Below are 19,967 nucleotides of genomic sequence, written 5' to 3' on the forward strand. Positions count from 1 at the left end.
CTCAGAGAGGTGCAATCAGCCCCAGGTCCCACAGCTAGGAAATAGCAGAGCTGGACTTCACAGCAAACTCTGACTCACCTTTGAGGTCAAACCTCCCCTAGGCTACCAACTTCTCTGTCGTCTTTCCTTCCTTCTACTAGAATGGATGCTTCGCCACATCCATTTGCAGTAAATGGTGAACACATGTGGGCAGAAAGTATAAGTGGTTCCAGTTGAGGGAAGAGCCCAGTTAGGGGCAGTGGTAGCCATCTCTAGAGACCATGTGCAAGGTGGGAAAGGACCACAGCTTGGTAGATGACCAAGAGGATTCTGAAAGAAAGCTCACTTAGTGAAAGGTATAGCTAGCGTTCGAAGGAAGGGAGTGCAAGGTGGCCAGACAAGGGCAGAAAGTAGCAGTTAGGCAGCCTGGCCCCGGGCTGTTGGGTCTCAGCAGTGAAGCTGGAGGCCTTGCGAAGGTGTGAGGCTTTGTGGGGGAAGCAAAGCTCTGCTTTAAGCATGTTTAGTTTAAGCTGTTGGCAGAACATCCAAGTGGAAATAGCTTGCACACAGCCAGGAATATAGGCCTGGAAAGAACGTGTGGGGTTGTGTCAAAAAGAGCAATCGGCGGGATGACTTTGGGCCAAACTGTGGAGAACTTTGCCTTGCCTCCCGCCATTGACACAGAAAGGAGCTTTTTCCTGAGGACCCTGGAGACACTGTCTTTTTACTGCAGCCTGCTTCTATCCGGTCTCTGGCCCCTGTAGCCCAGCGCAATCACGGACACATGCTTCAGATCCCTGAAGAGTAGTGTGAGAGGCTCTCAGTCTGTAAATCCCCCCACACCAAGGATTGACAGGGGCCTCAGCTCACTCTTCTGAATACATGTAGGCTGGGCCTTAGGTATGCCGGATCCTCTGTGGTTCCACTTCAGCTTCTGGAACACAGCCTTTGGGGTCTTGCGTCCCCCCCCCCACTTTTTGCAACCCTCCATTCCCACCCCATTCTCAGCGTGACAGAGTATTTCTTCAGCTTACTTCATTTTTAAAAAGGTGGAGACAGGATTTTTTTTTCCTGTATTACATGGTGCCAGACTTTGAATTTTGAACCCCATGTTGTGGAAGTGCCCCCATTAAGAACTACTAGTCAAAGTTGAGCCCTAGTCAAAGCCATTTTAATCTGGCCCCCTGCAACACTAGGCTGACTCAACTTCCTTGTGCTTAAGACCTGAGATAGAGTGGCCCTTTCCCTGAATTTCATCTCTTAGCCAGGGGCTTTTTTTCCTGCATGTCTCTTCCTCAGGTCTGGGCCTTTTCCGGCCTAACTTCCCAGTTGTATCTTAGTTGTGGCTTCACACTCACTCTCCTCTGCCAGAGCCTCCGTTGTCATGGATAAGTGTCCCAGGTTGAGGTATTAACCCCCTTGGTTATCTTTGGCCTTTGACTTTGGACGTTAACATAGCTGTGTGATTCACTTCATGTCCATAACCTGGGGAGTTATAAATATGTCCAGTGCTTCCGACTGCCACAGATATTTACCCCTCCGGGGATCAGCCATTGGAGCTGGAGGTGAACAGGATCTCAGGGCACGTACCTCAGGACGTCAGGGTGCAGACCCTGCTGTCTCCTAGGCATACAGGATCACAGGCCTGGCTGCTCAAGGTGCCTCTTGTATTGAAGTGTCCCCTCTGGAAAGAATAGTGAGACTCCTATGATGGTTTTTTTTCTGGCTTCATACATGCCTCACCTTAGGGCCTATGACTTGGCAAGAAGAGCCCAAGCTGAATTATAGTGCACAATCTCCATGAAGCCGACTCTGAGGCCCAGCAGACTTGAATGTTGATCCCACAGGGCTTAGGTTCTTACTTCCCTCAAGTCCACAAGCCCACAGGAACGTTATTGCTACTGGGTCTGGATTTAACATCAGTGGCAGTGTTTACTGAGCACTTACTAGGTGGCAGGCCTCCACTGTTGATAGTACTCACTTGGTCCCCACAGCGGCCTAAGGTGTTAGCTGAGCACTGTTATCATCCATGTGACAGAGAAGAGAAGAACAGGTGTGGAACCGCTTACCAAGGCTGTACGGCCTGTGTGTTTGAGGCTGAAGAGTCAAGCCAGGAAGACCAGCCAGAGTCTCTGTTAGGGACCACTGGGCCTTTCTGCTTCCTTAAGAATACCCTTCGCCCACCTGCCACTTAGTTCATAGATACCTTTGTCACTCTTGTACAAGGTCAGTCTCATACTTTCTCCTTTCCCTGTGTTAAGTGTTCATTTATTATCAGCAATCCTATTTTACAATGGAGGGAAGACAGCTCAGAAGTGAAGTAGGAAGAGGTGGACACATAGCCAGCCAGCAAGAACCCTGGCATTTGAAGCCACCTCTTCCGATCTCCATTTCTCTTTTCTCCTCTCCCTCCAGGACAGTTGTTAACCTTTCTTCAAGCTGCATGTGAAAGGAAGGATTGTGGAGGGAGAGGAACAGTGGGAAGGGAGCGAGGGAGGTTGACAGAGAATCCGAGCACAGAACCTGATGCACAGGGATGAAAGTATCATAATAAAATCCATTATTTTGCACAATGAATGTAAGCTAATAAAACAACAACAACAACAATAATAAAACCCAGGGAGGTGGCTCCACAAGAAAAGAACTCGTAGTGCAGGCATGGGAACCTGAGTTCAATCCCAGCACTCGTGTGAAAAAGCCAGGTGCAGCTTTGTGGCCGCCAACACCATTAATCCTAGCACTTGAAGCAGAGGCAGGTGAGTCTCTGTGAGTTGCAGACCGGCACTCCTATACTCCCAGTGCTAGGGAGGTTGAGAACATAGGATTCTGGAGACTCGCTGGTCAGTAGTCTAGCTCAGTCAGTGAGCCCCAGGTTCAGTTGAGATGATCCTGTCTCAAAACAGGAACGTGGAGAGAGATTGAGGTAGACGTCATGTTGACTGCTGGCCTCCATATGCATGCACACATATCTGCATCCAACATAAAACATATACATACAAAACAAACCAACACGCCCCCCCCCCCGAGATTAGAACAGATGGGAACTGGAGGGATGACTGTGTCCAAACATCTCTCTGTGACAGAGCAGGAAGCTAACATTCTACCTGGTTAGAGCCAGGGGCTAAAAGAGACTGAACAAGAATATTCAGTGGAGAAATCAAAACATGAGTGAGAGATGAAGAGAAAGATAATGGTGGGGATACAGGAAGCAGTGCAGAGTAGGCGCTTGCGAAGAAACCAAGGGAAGGAAAAGAAATCAAAGCGAAAAGAAAGGCCCTAAAAGTGATCCGGGAGCCTGAGTGACCGGCCATCTGGAAGCAGCATAGGGCTTGGCCGTGGTGTGTTTGTGAAGCATGGGTGCTAGATCAACAGGTGCAAGGGCCCAGCTGCTGCCAGCCAAGAGCTGCCCGGGCCCAATGCCCAGCCGGGAAGGAGCAGGGCTGAGAGACACTTCTCCAGAGGGATTTTGGCTGGAGGACCATGGGAGGAAGCTGCCCTCTCTCAGAGTCTGGTGGGGCTTGCATCTGGCCAGCTCCTGGAGACAAGGGTCCCTGAGCACTCTTTGGACTTGCGTTGTCTTCGAGCCTCTCCCAACTGTTGCCTTTGAGGCCTGGAATATGCATGATCCCCTGATCTCTGGAGTATGGGTGAGTCCTGGGATGATTCGGGGGTATTAGGAAATGTCATTTCATGCTACCATCAGCTAGAGATCTTGTAGGGACCACAGGGCATGTAGAGAGCCATTGGCCACTCTCCCATTTAGCTCTATTTGTGGATTAGTCTCTAGTAACAGCCTGACCCTAGTTCAAGACTTTAGGCTTCTACTTCCTAGCAATTTGACTTGGGGCAAACAAGTGCCTCTTTGGGCCTCAGTTTCCTTAGGTAGAAGGTGAGGAAAAATAAGAATATCTTACTCAGGAGGCTGTGCCAGGGTTGGATGAGATAATGTCTCTGGCTATAAACTCTCAAGTGCTGTACACATGTGAGTAATTAGTCTTCCTTGACCTCTGTTCCCTGCTGCGTGGGGGACGGAGTCAGCCTTCCAATCCAAGTCCACTTCCAAGCCTGACTTCACCTCCTTGGCCCTGTTTTCTTCTTGTCACATAGGACTGAATGGGAACTCAGGCCTACTGACCCACTGCAATGGGCTTAGGGCCAGCCATGATTTGTGGACAGTTTTTATTCAAGCCACCAATGTGGACTGAACATCTGCTTCACTCACCAAGACCTCAGAGGGGACCAAGACATCACTTTGGTTCTCAAAGAAATCCCCATAACTATACTGGGGAGATAGGAGAGCAGATGTTGATGAAATGGAGTAGAAGATAGGCAGGTGACATCTGAGCCAAGGCATTGGGGACAGCATAGTCGGTCGGAGGCCTTGGTGGGAACTAGAAGACTAGTACGTGAGTAGCTGTGTGAGGTTACAGGAACCAAGGTTGGATACCACATTAAGAAATGCAGCCTTGATGTTGTGGTCATTGAAGGTAATGTGGGCAGATAACCATGGAACTCGGTGCCGCTGGTCACTCAGTAAAGTATGCTCCTTGCCTTGACCTTCTTCCAACTTGCACTCCCCGTGAGTGAGCTCTAGAGCATTTCTGTTCAGCCAGCTTCTCAGTCCTAAATCCCACCATCATATTCCACCCCCCCTCTCTCCTCCTCACACTCCACTTGATGAGCATGTGCCTCTCCCTCTAACAGCTCCTACATACAGTTCAGCCTCTATTCTGACTACTTCCAAAGTCACTATTCCAGCCCTTGTTGTTGTTCCTCGTCTCTTAATTTGTTGTTGTCGTCGCTGTTGTGTGATATGTAATGTGGGCATGCAAATGCCTTGGTGGTATATGTGGAGGTCAGAGGAATTATTTCACTACGTGCCTTCTGGGGATTGAACCCAGGTCATTAGGCTTGAGTGGGAAGTGCTTTTGAGCCATCCTGCTGGCCCCTTTCCCCTCCGGAGCTGTGCACTGTGCGCCTCCCCTCGTCTCCTTTTCTGCCTCAAGCCACTGTTTAGCTCAAGGGTGTCTGCTACCGTGTTCATCCTCCTGGTTCTCTTGCTCAGGTCTGTCACCTGCGTCACCTCAGTAGCCTACTGACTGGCCTCTGCTCCCCAGCCCCTACACAGTTTCAGTCTGTTCTTCAAATAGTGGACAGAAGAATCCTTAGTTTAGGCACTTTCAATAGCTTTTCAACTTGCTCAGTGTAAAAGGGAAAATCTGTACATGAGCTGGTTCCTCATGCCTTTCTTCTACTCTCTCCTTTGCTTCCCTTAGCTCTGGGGACACTGCTCTAGTCATGTCTTATATGTGACATGCTGCTTGCCTTTTACTTCTTATATTCCTCCCCACCCCCAACATGGTCTCTCTACGAAACTCAGGCCTATTTCAACTCCTCTGTCTGGTCCTGGAGTTACAGGATGGCGCCATTCTGTCCAGTTCAAGGTTTTTCTTTTCTTCTTCTTCTTCTTCTTCTTCTTTTTTTTATTTGAGACAGGATGTCACCAGGTAGCCTTATCTGCCCTGGAATTCTCTTTGTAGACCAGTCTGGCCTGAGACTCACAGAGATCCACCTGTTTCTGCTTTCTGGGTTCTGGAATTAAAGGCTTGAGCCATCGTTGCCTGGCCTCAAGGCGCGTCTTCTTTTTTCTCAAGCAAGTTGATTAGAAATACCTGGCTCAACAATGAAAGGCCTCAACAAAGCCCATGCATTCCTGGCAGTAAAGCTTAAGTTTCAACAAAATCAAGTTAAGAAACATATGACATTTCTGAAGAAAACACTCTAAAGGTAAATACTTAAATATTAATGAGTGACTTATTTACATCTTTAAAAATGTGTAGTAAATATTTAGAAAGATACAAAAGTGAGGCCTAAGGCTTTTAGGAGAGTTAGTTTTAAATTAGTTTTAAAGTATGTGCATGTGTGTGTGTGTGTGTGTATGCACGTGTGATATGGCTATGTGTAAGTGAACACAGTTACTTGCTTGTGCCACAGGTCTTGGGGCTTGGAACTGGAGTTAAGTCTATCTTCTTGTCTTTTTACGTTAGATTCTCTACATCTATTGGCTCTCTGCTTGGAATACTTTCCTTGAAGCTCACACAGCGTATCCCCCTTTCTGTAGTCAGGTCTCTGGTCAGCATTGATTTCTCCAACAGGCTTTCTTCAGGCCTACTTTTTTCTCCTTCCTTCCTTCCTTCCTTCCTTCCTTCCTTCCTTCCTTCCTTCCTTCCTTCCTTCCTTCCTTCCTTCCTTCCTTCCTTCCTTCCTTCCTTCCTTCCTTCCTTCCTTCCTTTTTTTTGAGACATTATCTCTCATGTGACTGTCCCGAAACCTTTTTTAAAAAATAGGATTATCTAAAAGAGCAGCTGTATCCCCTTGCTTTAATTTTTTCCACAGAGCTCTGAAACCAGGTTATATCTTTGTCTCCAATCAGGAAGAAACTCCTAGCTAGGCATGATGACACACACCTTTGATCTCAGAAGTCTGAGGTTGACTCAGATTTCCATGTGTTTGAGTCCAGCCTAGTGTACACAGCAAGTTCCAGGCCAGTCAAGGCTAGAGGGCAAGACCCTATCTTTAAAGGCGTGCTTGTGTGTCTCTGTCTGTCTTTCTGTCTGTCTGTGTCTGTGTTAAGAGACAGTTCTATGAAAAAAGAAGGAAAAAGAAAGCTCTAGGAAAGCAGGGGTTTCTGTGTTTGATTCACGTCTATTTTCTCTAGGGATCAGTGCACCGTAGCCATTTCCAAAAAGTGCTAGCCTATGTCTCTGGACACCCACAGTGGTTCCCAACAGGGCTGCAAAAGGCATTTAGTTGCCTTTTAGGGGAAGTGTGGGAGAACCATCAGAAGCTTATAGTAAGTGTTCTTCCCCTTAAGTTCTTTCAGCACAGAGATAGGTCCCACTATGTGGCAGTCATGAGTACTGGGCCTGAAAAGGTGGGACAGGTCTGTACCCCAGTGGGGGACATTGATAATGAAATAACCAAAGATGTGTGGGGATGGCTTAGAATTAAGTGATTTTTCTCCCCTGAGCTGCAAACTCCACTATAATTCAAGAAGAAAAAGCCCCGGGGAAGAGGGCGCAACAAGGTCTCTAAAGCAATAGGTAAGCATACCACTCTGTTTACCATAAAAAAAAAAAAAAGGTGGATCCTTATACCAGGGATGGAGAGAGAACAAAATTCTGCTAAATTTTGTCTGAACTGTTTTTGGCCACACTGTTTATGGAAATACCAGGACCAGCTTCTGCTTGTGGTTTGGAGGGAAATTATTCGTGTTTGTGTTAAGAAGACTCGTGGGAGTGGGGAGAATTCACTTTGGGGGGGTATTGTCTAGTCATTTTGTTAGTTCGAACAATAAACAAGCCTCCTTTAAAAACAACAGCAACAAAGGATTTACCAAAAAAGTATAAAACATGCTCAATCTCATTAATGAAAAGTGAAATCCAAAGGATAGCTAACTTGGCCTCTTAAATGGTGTAGCTGAAGTCGAGGGGAAGGAGTCTTAGCAAACCACCTTCAGGCAGAGAGATAGCAGCAGTTTCTGAGAATCCCAAGCCATCATCTTTTTGTTTGTTTTGAAGCCACATGCCCTTTGATCCGGCTGGTGCCTTTCTACAGACTTGTCTCGAGTTTGTCTCGAAGTGACACAAGAAATGAACAAGGGGATCAGTAGGGTCTTCTGCACTGCAGTGCAGTTTTTGAGGTGAAATTCACAGAATTGTCAGCCATTTTATAGTGAACAATTCAAAGTTGTGCAACTACTTCTGCTATCTCATCCCAAAACCTTGCCATGATTCCAAAATAAAACCAGTGTCCATTCAACACTCATGCCAATCTGATGTCTATGGATTTGCTTTATTTGGACATTTTATTATTATTTAACATTTAAAATATATTACTTAAATAATCATTATCATTTGGGGTTTATCCTTTTAGCCAGGGTCTTAACTCTGTAGCCCATGTAACCCTTCTCTTTAGTGTCCCAACTAAAGATTACAGTTTTGTTCCACTGTATCCAGTCTATTCTGAATATTTTATGCAAATGCAGCCATACATATGTGCAGACTTTTCTGTCTGGTTTCTCTCACTGGGCATGTTCTCAAGTACCTTAGCAAGTCTCAGCACTTACTGCTTTTTGTGGCGCAATAGTATTCTGTTGGATGCAGATACCACCATTTTTCCGTTCACTAGCTTATGGGGGTTTATTTTGCTACAATATTTATTTGGTTACAGTATTTATTTGGTGACCTTTTAACTATTGTCATTTGTTTGGAAGTCTCCTTCTAGTTCTTTGGGGCATGTAGTTAGGAGTGGAGCTGCTGGGAGGTAGAGTAGGTTAGGAGTGGAGCTGCTGGGAGGTAGAGTAGGTCTATGTTTAGCTTGTTGAGGAATCACCAAACTGTTCTCCACAGCAGCTGTGGGATTTTACATTTCCCCGAGCAATGCATGGGGGAATTCTGGTTCTCCACATACTCAACTCTTGTAATTTTTTCACTTTTTAATTATAGCCATCCGTGTGTGTGTGTGTGTGTGTGTGTGTGTGTGTGTGTGTGAGTGAAATGGCATCTCATTATGGCTTTGATTTGCATTCCCAAATGACTCATGATGTTCAACATCCTTTCATGCATTTGTTGGTCATTTGTATGCCCTCCTTGGAGAAATCTCTAAGTTCTTTGCCCGTGTTAAAAATGGAGTTGTCTTTGTTTTGAGTTGTGTTTTTACTGTCTCTCCTCTTTCTCCACACCTTATTGTCCTCCTTCCCCACTCTAGTGGGAATTGACCCAAGGGGCACCTACACAGCAGGTAAGTAAGTGCTCCACACCCCAGTTCCCTAGCCCCTCATTTTATTTTTCTCTTCACAATTTCCATTAGCATATAGAAACTTTTCAGAAGAATAATATTCATTGAAACTTTTTTGAAACAGGGTCTCATGCAGTCCAAGCTGGCTTTGAACTCCTGTTTCTTTCACCTTTGCCTCCCAGGTACTGAAATTGCAGATATGTGCCACTATATATTGTGAATTGTGTGTACATAAATTCATATTGTACTTTGATCATATAATCGACCTCCATCATCCCGTCTAAACCCTCCCAACCTAATCCCTTCACCCTCCCCTAGCAGTCTCCCTTTTATCTTCATACCTACCATTCAGATTTGATACTTCTTTCTAAGTTTGGCTTCTTTTATTTATCAAGATAATCCCAAGATTCATTCATTTTCTGCAAATCACAGGATTTCATTCTTCCTTATTCTTAAACAATCTTCCATTGAGTATGTTTTCTTTTTTTACCAATTTATGGGTACTTAGCCTGATTCCATAGGTGGCTATTATAAATATGAAGCAATGAACATGGATGTCCAGGTATCTCTAGGACATGCTGGCTTTAAAATTTTTTGAGCATAAACCTAGGAGTAGTATTCATGGATCATAGGGTAGTTGGGTTTTTGTTGTTGTTGTTTGTTGAGACAGGGTTTCTCTGTATAGCCCTGGCTGTCCTGGAACTCACTCTGTAGACCAGGCTGGCCTCAAACTCAGAAATCTGCCTGCCTCTGCCTCCCAAGTGCTGGGATTACAGGCATGCGCCACCACTGCCTGGCCATAGGGTAGTTCTTTAAAAAAAATATCTATTATCATGTATTTGTGTGTGTGTGTGTGTGTGTGTGTGTGTGTGTGTGTGTATACATGATGTGTATGCATGGGATGCATGCCTTGAAGTGTGTCTGGATGTCAGAGGATAACTTTGTGGAGCTGGTTTTCTCCTTTTACTATTTACATGACCCCGAGGCATGGAACTCTGGTCAGCAAGCTTGCACCTTAAGTGCCTTTAGGTTAGTTTTATTCTTAAGGTTTTGAGAAGCCTTTATACTGATTTTCACAATGGCTAAAGTAATTTATATTCCTACCACCAGAGTATAAAGGTTCTTTTACCCACATCCTCAGCAGTATTTGTTGTTTTTTGCTTTTTTGTTCTTTTTTGTTTGGTTGTTTTTTGGTTTTTTGGTTTTTGCTTTGAGACAGGTTCTCACTATGGAGCTCTGTCTGCCCTGGACCTCACTATGTAGACTGGAACTCACAGAGACTACATGAGATCTGCCTCTCAAGTGCTGAGATTAAAGTTGTTTGCTACCATGCCCGGGTGTTTTGTGTTTTCTGGATGATAGCCATTCTGGTTAGGGTGAGATGGAATCTCAGCACAGTTTTGATTTGCATTTCCATAATGGCCAACCATGTGACCCACTCTTTTTTTTTAAATACTTACTGGCCATTTGTATTTCATCTTTTGAAAACAATGTCAGTTTAGTTCTTTTGCCCATTTATTGGTTGGATTACTTGTTCTTCTGATGATAACTTTGTTGAGTTGTTTATATATTCTGGATATTAATCCCTCATCAGATGGATAGCTGGAAAGGTTTTCTCACGTTGTAGGCTGTCTCTTCACTCTGATATTTGTCTTCTTTGCTATGCAGAAACTCATTAATTTGATGCGATTCCATTTGCCAGTTCTTCTATTATTTCCTGAGCTATCGGAGTCCTATTAAGAAAGTCATGGCCTCTGCTTAGATCTTGAAGTGTTTTCCCTGTTTTTCTTTACTTTTGGTTTCCTGGTAATGTCCTTTGCACAGAAAAAAATCTGTTAGTTTGATGAGGTCCAATTAATTTTTCTGTTGTTGCCTATGCTTTTAATGTCATATCTAAGAATCCAGTGCCATGCCCAAGTTTTGTAATTTGGATTCTTACACAACTGTGATTTCTTTCAAATTTATTTTGCTTATCCTGTGAGATAGAGAGAGGTCCAACTTCATTCTTTTGCATGTGGAAATGTAGTTGTCTCAGTACTATTTATTGAAGAGATTGTTCTTTCCCTGCTGAATGGACTTAGGGCTTCTATTCACAGTCAGTTGGCCATAGTTATATTAGATTATTATCTATGCTATCAGATTTGTTCCATTGTACCTCTATGCCTGTGCATAGTAACACACTGTTCTGGCTACTACAGTTTCTTAATAATTAAAAAAACCTTGAGCCAAGGTTTCACCATGTAGCCATGTCTAGCCTAGAGCTGTCTACATAGACCAGGCTGGCCTCCAGCTTACAGTCATCTGTCTGACTTTGCCTCCTAAGTTTGCTGGGATTAAAAGTGTGTACCACCAACCCTAACATTAACAAGGTTTTTGGTTTTTTTTTGTTTTAAAATTGTCAAGTGGATGGAGTTTATGCAAAAAAAGTCATTTGGGTTTTTTTTTTATATAGATTGTATTTGCTTTGGGTAGTATTGACACCTTTCCAATATTGTCTTTTTTTATGAACATGGGCTGTCTCTCCATTTATCTGTGCCTTCTTTAATTTCTTTGAAGACAGCAATATTTTATGATTTTAATACACAGGTCCCTTTGCTTAAGCATTTCATTTGTGGCTGTTCTTGTAAGTAAGTTGCCTTCTTTTTGAGACAGAGTCTCATGTCTCCCAGGCTGGCCTGAAAGTCACTATATAGTGAACTTCGGATCCTCCTGTCTCTACTTCCTTAGTGCAGGATACACTTCTGTACCATCATGGCTGGCTGATATGGGGTGGGGGATCCCACACAGGGACTCATGCATTCTAGGTGAGTGCTCTATCAAATGAAACACATTCCTAGTCCCTAGCATTGTTCTCTTTCTCTTTGTTTTAAAAACTATTCATTATTTGCTGGGACTGGTGGCATATCGCCTTTTGTTCTAGTACTCAGGAGGCAGAGGCAGGTGGATCTTTGTGAGTTTGAGGTTAGCTTGGTCTACATAATGAGACCCTGTTGACAATTTTGTGCCTGCCTGCCTGCCTGCCTACTTATCTATCTATCTATCTATCTATCTATCTATCTATCTATCTATCTATCATTTCTTTATGTGTGTGCACAAGCCCACATCTAGGCTAGAGGACAGTCACAGGAAGGAGGTAACTCTTTTTACTGTGTGGATCCTGGGAATTCAACTCAACACTTCCGGCTTGTTTGCAAGTGCTGAAGCCAGCTGAGCCATCTTGCCAGCCTAAGACTTGTTTTGTTAGTTTTCTCTTTGGGTTGTTGGTTGCTGGTGCAGCACAGCTGAATTTTGTTTTATCTTGTGCTCTGTCACTTTACTGGGTTGGTTCTCTTACTGGCTCTAGCGGTTTTACTGAGGTGCAGTGTTCTTATTTGTAAGAAAAGTTGAGAAAACCTTGAATATTCAGCAGCTGGGAATAGGTTAAACAAACTTTGGAGTATCTATATAATGTGACCATTTTAAGATAGCATTTATGCCTTACATTTTTAGAATGTCAGTTTTGTCATAATTAAGGCTGAGTGAGTGGGCAGTGGTGGCGCACACCTGTAATCCCCAGCACTCTGGGAGGCAGAGGCAGGCGGATTTCTGAGTTCGAGGCCAGCCTGGTCTACAGAGTGAGTTCCAAGACAGCCAAGGACTTCACAGAGAAACCCTGTATCGAAAAAACAAAACAAAAACAAAACAAAACAAAAAAAGGCTGAATGAGGTGGCTGAGATGGCTGCTTTTTTCCTTTTGCTTTTTTTTTTTTATTAAATGCTTAGTTCATTTTTATTAGTATTTTAAGTTAACATACAAAGTACTGTGCTTTAGTACAGCATCCTCATACATGTGTCATTAGAGTTCTGATTTGTTTCCCTCCACCTCTTCCCTTTCTTCCTCCACTACTTTCCTTATCTGATTTCTTGTCACACGTATCCCATCACCCTCCCTCCTCATCCTTATGAGCTCTGCCTTCCCTCCCATAGCCTTTCTAGATTGAACACACACACATACACACACACACACACACACAGGTTCCACCTATAAGGGGCAACATGCAGTCATTGCATTTCTTAGTCTAATTTATTTTATTTGATGCAATAGCCTCTGCTTCTATCTATTTTTATGTAAGATGTCATTTTTGGTTTTGGCCACATAAATTTGTGTCTATGTTCATCTGTATATGTAGCATGTGCTCGCTGTCCAGTCAGCTGTTCATAGACACCTGAGAAGGGTTGACTGCCTGTATGTTGTAAATAGTGCATCAGTAAACACAGATGTGCCAGTCTGTGTGCTGTGTTGACTCTGAGTCCTGTGGAACTATGTCCAGGAACAGTTTCTAATTTTTGTTTCCTGGGGAATCTCCAAACTGCTTCACACAGTGACAGTGGCAGTTTATTTAGCCAACAACAGAAAAGAAGTGTTCTTCTTTCTCTTCATCCTCACAAGAATGTGTTGTCTTTTGTTGTCTTGGTGACAGATATTCTGATTGGGGTAAAATGGAATCTCAAAATGATTTTAATTGGCATTTCCTTAATGGCTAAGAGTACTGAACTCTTATCAAAATACTTATTGTCCATTTTTTGTTTCTTTTGAGTACTGTCTGTACAGTTCTGTAGCCCATTTATTGACTGCATGAATGATTTTTTGGTTTTTAATTTTTTGTGGTTTTAAAAAAATCTTAGATATTAATTCCATGTTTGATGTAATGTTAGCAGCATTTTCTACTGTAGGCCATTTCTTCAGTCTGGTAATTTATTTTATTTGCTTTGTAGAAGTTTTAAGATTTCACATAATTCTATTTGTCAGTTTTTGGACTTATTTCCTGTGCTATTGGTATAGCAAGGTAGCTCCTTGTGCATTGATATAGAAAAGTCACATATAGTGTATAATTTAAGCAAAAAAATTTCAGGTCACAAGGGGCTGGGTGAAGTGATAGACACTTTTAATCCCAGCACTCAGGAGGAAAAGGCAATCTGTGAGTTTAAGGCCAGCCTGGTCTACATTGGACATGAGACCCTACATGAGACCCTCTCTCATAAAACAAAATCTCACAGAACAGTATACTTTTATGTATGTTCAATCAATTTCATAAATATTATTGGGTACTGGAATATATGCCATGTAGTGTGCTAGGCACCAGACCAAAATCATTGTCCCAGGTAGGTGTTGTAATCCCAGCCCTTGAGAGATCGAAGCAGAGGGATTTATATGAGTTTTAGGACAACTGGATTAGAGAGTGAGAGAGACCGCAGCTCAAAACTTCAAGCAGGGGGCATCTGGAGAAGTGGTCAGCAGTTGAATATGTACTGCTCTTGCAGAGGACCCAAATTTGATTCTCAGCACCCAACTGGGTAGCTCATAACCTTAACTCCAGCCTCACAGGTATCTAAAACCTCTTGGTTCTTTGGGCACCTACACTCACTGAATTAATTTGCATAATGATTATTTCCACTCATATGCATTTTCCTTCAACTGACATAACTTTATTCTTTTTTACAGCTAAAAAATTCTGTCATGTATATAAACTATATTTTCTTTATCTGTTTCTATATTGATTTACATTGGCCTTGATTCTATAGCTTAGCTATTATAAACTGTTGTGCAAGAATCTCTGTGATATGTTGACTTGGAATCTTTTAGGTAAACACCCTGGAGTAGTATAGATGAATCATATAGTAAATGTTTTTTAAATTTTTTGAGGAACTTTTATACTGACTTCCACAGTGGCTGCACTAATTACATTCCCACTAGCACTGTATAAAGATTGTTTTTTTTTTTTTGTCTGAATTTTCACCTATACTTGTTGTTTGTTTTCTTGATAAAAGTTTTAATTTGCATTTCTCTGGTGGCTAATGTATTGGCTGGTTTTGTGTGTCAACTTGACACAAGCTGGAGTTTTCAGAGGGTCTCCTCCCTTGAGGAAATGCCTCCATGACATCCAGCTGTAAGGCATTTTCTCAATTAGTGGTAAAGGGGGGAGGACCCGTTATGGGTTGTACCATCTCTGGGCTGGCAGTCTTGGGTTCTATAAGAAAGCAAGCTGATCAAGCCAGGGGAAGCAAGCCAGAAAGTAACATTCCCCCATGGCCTCTGTATCAGCTCCTGCTTCCTGACTTGCTTGAGTTCCAGTCCTGACTTCCTTTGGCGATGAACAGCAATGTGGAAGTGTAAGCTGAATAAACCCTTTCCTCCCCAACTTTTTTCTTGGTCATGATGTTCTGTGCATGAATAGAAACTCTGACTAAGACAGCTAGTGATAGTGAACATTTTTCATGTTTATTGGTCATTTGTACTTTAAAAAATGTTTTTTGCACTGGGCAGGGTGGTGGTGGTGGTGGTGGTGGTGGTGGTGGTGGTGGTGGTGTCTCACACCTTTAATCCCAGCACTTGGGAGGCAGAGACAGGTGGATTTCTGAGTCCGAGTCCAGCCTGGTCTACAGAATGAGTTCTAGGACAGTCAGGGCTACACAGAGAAACCATGTCTCACCCCCCCCCCAAAAAACCCCCACAATGTTTTGCACCTAGAGGTGGTGGCGCACGCCTGTAATCCCAGCACTCTGGGAGGCAGAAGCAGGTGGATTTCTGAGTCCAAGTCCAGCCTGGTCTACAGAATGAGTTCCAGGACAGTCAGAGCTACACAGAGAAACCCTGTCTCAAAAAAAAAAAAAAGACAAAAAACAAAAAACAAAAAACAAAAAACAAAACAAGAAAAAACAAAAAAAAAAAAACAAAAAAAATGTTTTGCACCTAGAGGTGGTGTCTCACACCTTTAATCCCAGCATTTAGGAGGCAGAGGCAGGTGGATAGCTGTGAGTTTGACACCAGCCTGGTCAACAGAGTGACTTCCATGACAGCCAGGGCTACACAGAGAGATCTTGTCTCAAAAAGTCATCCCCCCAAGTTTTATATGTGTGCATGTGTATGAGTCTATGTGTGTTCATGTGTGTGCGTGTTAGAAGTCAGACGACCACCCACCTTGAGTGACGGTGATCATTAGGCAATCACTTTGCACTTTACTTGAGACAGGGCCCCTTTTGCTGTTTGGCACTGTTTACACCAGGCTAACTGGCCTGCAAGCTTCAGAGCCTCCCGTCTCCATCTCTCATCTTTCAGTAGGAAAACCGGGATTATGGATGTGTGCTAGCATGTTTGATATTATATGGGGTCTAGGGATTCGAAGTCAGATCTTCATGCTTGTATAGTGTAAGCTCTAGCCTCTGAGCCATCTTCCCAGCCCTGTTCTTGACCTTTTCAGAACTGTTTTGCTCATTTTATTAGCCTATTTATTGTTGCATTGTTTGATTTCTTGTTGTTTAATTCTTTGTGTTCCTTGTATAGAGTAGATACTAATCTCATGTTGGAAGTATAGCTAGCAAAGATGTCTCTCCCATTCTGTAGGTCATCTCTTCATTTGATTATGTCCTTTGCTGTGCAGAAGCTTTTTAATTTCAGGAGGTCCTATTTCTCAGTTGTCAATCTTGACCTGAGTGACTGGAATCCTATTCAGAAATTTCCTTGCTTATGACCACCATATCTTGAAGTGTTTTTTCTATTGGCTTTAAAGGTTTAGATCTTACATTTTGGTGTTTGGCCCATTTTGAGTTGATTTTGAACGAGAGACAGGGATCTCATTTCAACCTTCTACATTTAAATATCGTTTTTCTAGCACAGTTTTTTGAAAAGGATGGATAATCTCAATTGTCAACTTGATGAGATTTAGAGCCACTTGGGAGATAGGTTTTTGAGCATGTAATGTGACCAGCTGTCTCAAACTCCTGCTACTGTGATTTTCCCAAAATGATGAGCTATAATCTTGAACTGTGAGCCAAAATAAACCCATTCCCCCTTTGGTCTCTTTTGTCAGTTATCTTATCTCAGCAACTGAAAAGTCACTAAGATAAGGCTGTTTTGCCTCCAATGTATATTTTTGCTTAGGATTGCATTGCCTCTCTGAAGAGAATACTTACTTTGCCTTAAAATTCTTTGAAAAACTATCAATAATCTGTGAAGCACAGTAATAAATGTGGTGGTCTGTATTTTTTATTGTTGTTGTTGTGGTGTGTGTGTGTGTGTGCATGCACACTTGACACATATCTGCACATGGAGGCTTAAGGCTGGTGCTGGAATGTCTTCTTCCACTTTTCTAATTTTTTGAGTAGGGGGTCTTCTCCTGAGACAGAAGCTTGCCATTTTGATAATGCTTGCTAGCCTGTGAGTCTTTAGGAGCCTCCTGTCTCTGGCTTCTGTTTGTTGGCTTCCTTCCTTCCTTCCTTCCTTTCTTTCTTCTTTCCTTCCTTTAGTCCTTCCTTCCTTCCTTCCTTCCTTCCTTCCTTCCTTCCTTCCTTTCTTTTTTCCTTCCTTCCTTCCTTCCTTCCTTCCTTCCTTCCTTCCTTCCTTCCTTCCTTCCTTCCTTCCTTCCTTCTTTCCTTCCTTTAGTCCTTCCTTCCTTCCTTTCTTCTTTCCTTCCTTTAGTCCTTCCTTCCTTCCTTCCTTCCTTCCTTCCTTCCTTCCTTCCTTCCTTCCTTCCTTTCTTCCTTCTTTCCTTCCTTTAGTCCTTCCTTCTGTCTTTCTTCTGTCTTCTTTCGTCCCCATTCTCATTTTTTGCCTTTTTCTTTTTGAGATAGTCTCTACTTCACATTGTCCTCAAACTCAATATATCCCCAAAGGTGACTTTGAGTTCCTGCTGGGTGCAGTGCTGGGGAGTGAACCCAGGGCCTCACACATGCTTGGCACGCATGCTGTCATCACAGTCCTGTGGTATTGTCTAGACTGGCTGGAATTCCCACGCTCAAGTGACTCTCCTGCTTCAGTCTCTTTAGTAAGTGGGACTATGGCATGCACCTGGGTTTCTCATTGATATATCAGTGTGTGTGTGTGTGTGTGTGGTGTACCTCATAGCAGCTTTCTCCCTGGAGAGAGGACCGGGGAGTATACTTGATAGATGATAACACTAAGGCTTAGAGAGACTGGCTTACTTGGACAAGGTCCCAGAGCAATTGAGTGCCAGAGGTTCAGATTTAGGCAGCATAAGGTGAAAGCGGCTGTAGTGCTTGCCAAGGCTCTACTGGGCAGCTGTGGGCCCAGCCATGAGCCTGGGCTACAGGACCTGCCCCTGGTAAATGCAGCAGGGGAATGGCTATAGGAAGAGGTTCTGTCTGATGGCTGCTTCCATTCCTCTTCCTCAGTTTTCCTCATCTTCCTCTTCTTCTGTCTCCCCTTCTCTGTTGATCGACAATATTTCACTTGCTAATAAAGAAATCCTTCTGCCTGAGAGTCTTTTAAATATAGAATTGGAAATATACTGCTCTCTCTGTGACAGCTCACAATGAATGCAGTGGAGGTGCAACCACTCTCCCCGAAGGTAAACCAGCTTGGGAATTTTCCGTTGGCTTTCTTCTTATTTTTAAATTTTATTTATTTACTTTTTCAGGGACTAGGTAATACATCTACATGGTTAAAAAAATCAGAAGGTACAAAAAGAAACAGTGCAAGTTTCCCTCACTTCCCCAGCCATTTGCCACCTGGCTTCACTGCCTGGAGGCAACTGAAGTGTCCCAGTTTGTGTATTTTTCAGAGATATTTTATGCAAATACATGTATATCCAACACACACACACACACACACACACACACACACACATACACACACACACACATTCTTTGTCTTCAGTGATAGGGATTGATTTCAGGGTTTTGCATACATATATTCTTTATAAGATGGCTATTTTTCTTAACCCTTAAGTTATAGACACAGCCTAAAGTTTACCTATAGTTTCTCTAGTCCTGGTACATGCTCTTATATGTACAATATTTAGGCTTTTTTTCTCCGACACAGGCTGTCATGTAGCCCAGGCTGGCCTTGAACCTCTCATGCTACGAATAATCGTATATTCGCATGTGCAACCACACAGTTTCTAAGGCTCATTTCAGATGCCCCATCATTGATAAGTCAGTAGACTCTCACAAGAGCCAAGGAAGTACAGAAAGTATTTACCCTGCTTTCTATGTGAGGAAACACACTCAGCAAGGCCAAGCACCTTGCTGAAAAAGCACATGACTGATTTGTCTGTTTATTGTAGGGTGAGGGCCTACGAGTAGTGTGTGGCTTGATCCAGTTTGGACTTTGTAAGTAAGAAGAAAAGCTTTTACTCCAAAGTCACATAGTTTAAAGGACATTCTAACCTGTACCTTCCGGAGCTCTCAAGACACTGAGACACCAACCAGGCAGCATACACCAGCTGCTATGAGGCCCCCAACACATATATAGCAGAGGACTGCCTGGTGTGGACTCATCAGAGAAGATGCATCTAACCCTGGAGAGTGGGGAAGTCTGGTTGTGTGTATGTGTGTGTGTGTGTACACGTGCGCGTGCGTGCACACTCCTGGGCAAGTTATTTCAGTTTGTAGACTCAGTTTACTCATCTCTAGAGTGGGTATGATACTACCTATCCAGCAGGAAAGATAATGGCCCACTTTAAGTAGGGATGACCTATAAAAAGGGATTCATTCTAACGTTTGCCTCATGTCTGTCATCAGAGTCACTGGGCTTGAACTTAGTACGACAGTGGGTAGGTGGACAGTAGCATTTGACTGAAAGGAAGGCAAGCTCACACCAGTATCCACTTACCTTGCCCGGGAGCCCATTTTTCCTGGGGCTGTGCTCAGAGTCTCCTGGGCAGTAAGAACAGCCCTGAGGCTGAGCATGGGTCTGCACAGTGGGAGGCTCCAACTGACTCTGATCTTTATCTCAGAGCAGATATAATGACCATTTACAGTCTCCAGCATTTATTCTGACAATTACACACAGACACAATGCATTTTGGTCACAGTCACCCCATTATACTTTTACTCCCCATCTCCTCCAGCTGAACCCCTTCTCCCAAACACAGTTCTTTTTGTGTGTGTGCGACTTGAGTTTAGAGTTGTTCAACCAAGCAACTCCTTTTTAGCTTATTACTTTATTTGTGGGACTAAGGGTGCAGCCTAGGGCCTCATGGATAGCAGGCAGACAGGCAGGCACTGCACACTGAGCTGTCTACCCCAGCCTGCTTTTCCACTGTGAAAATAAAATGTGCTTCGCTAGAGGGAATCTGGAAAAAAAAAAGGCTCCAAAAGCAAAACAAAGCATCTTATAATTTCCTGGTCCACCGAAATCTAACTCCGTTCCTGTTTGGTGCTTTTCTTTGTTGCTGTTACTGCCTTTATAA

Source organism: Apodemus sylvaticus, chromosome X, assembly GCF_947179515.1.
Source record: "Apodemus sylvaticus chromosome X, mApoSyl1.1, whole genome shotgun sequence".
In the NCBI taxonomy this organism is placed as follows: domain Eukaryota; kingdom Metazoa; phylum Chordata; class Mammalia; order Rodentia; family Muridae; genus Apodemus; species Apodemus sylvaticus.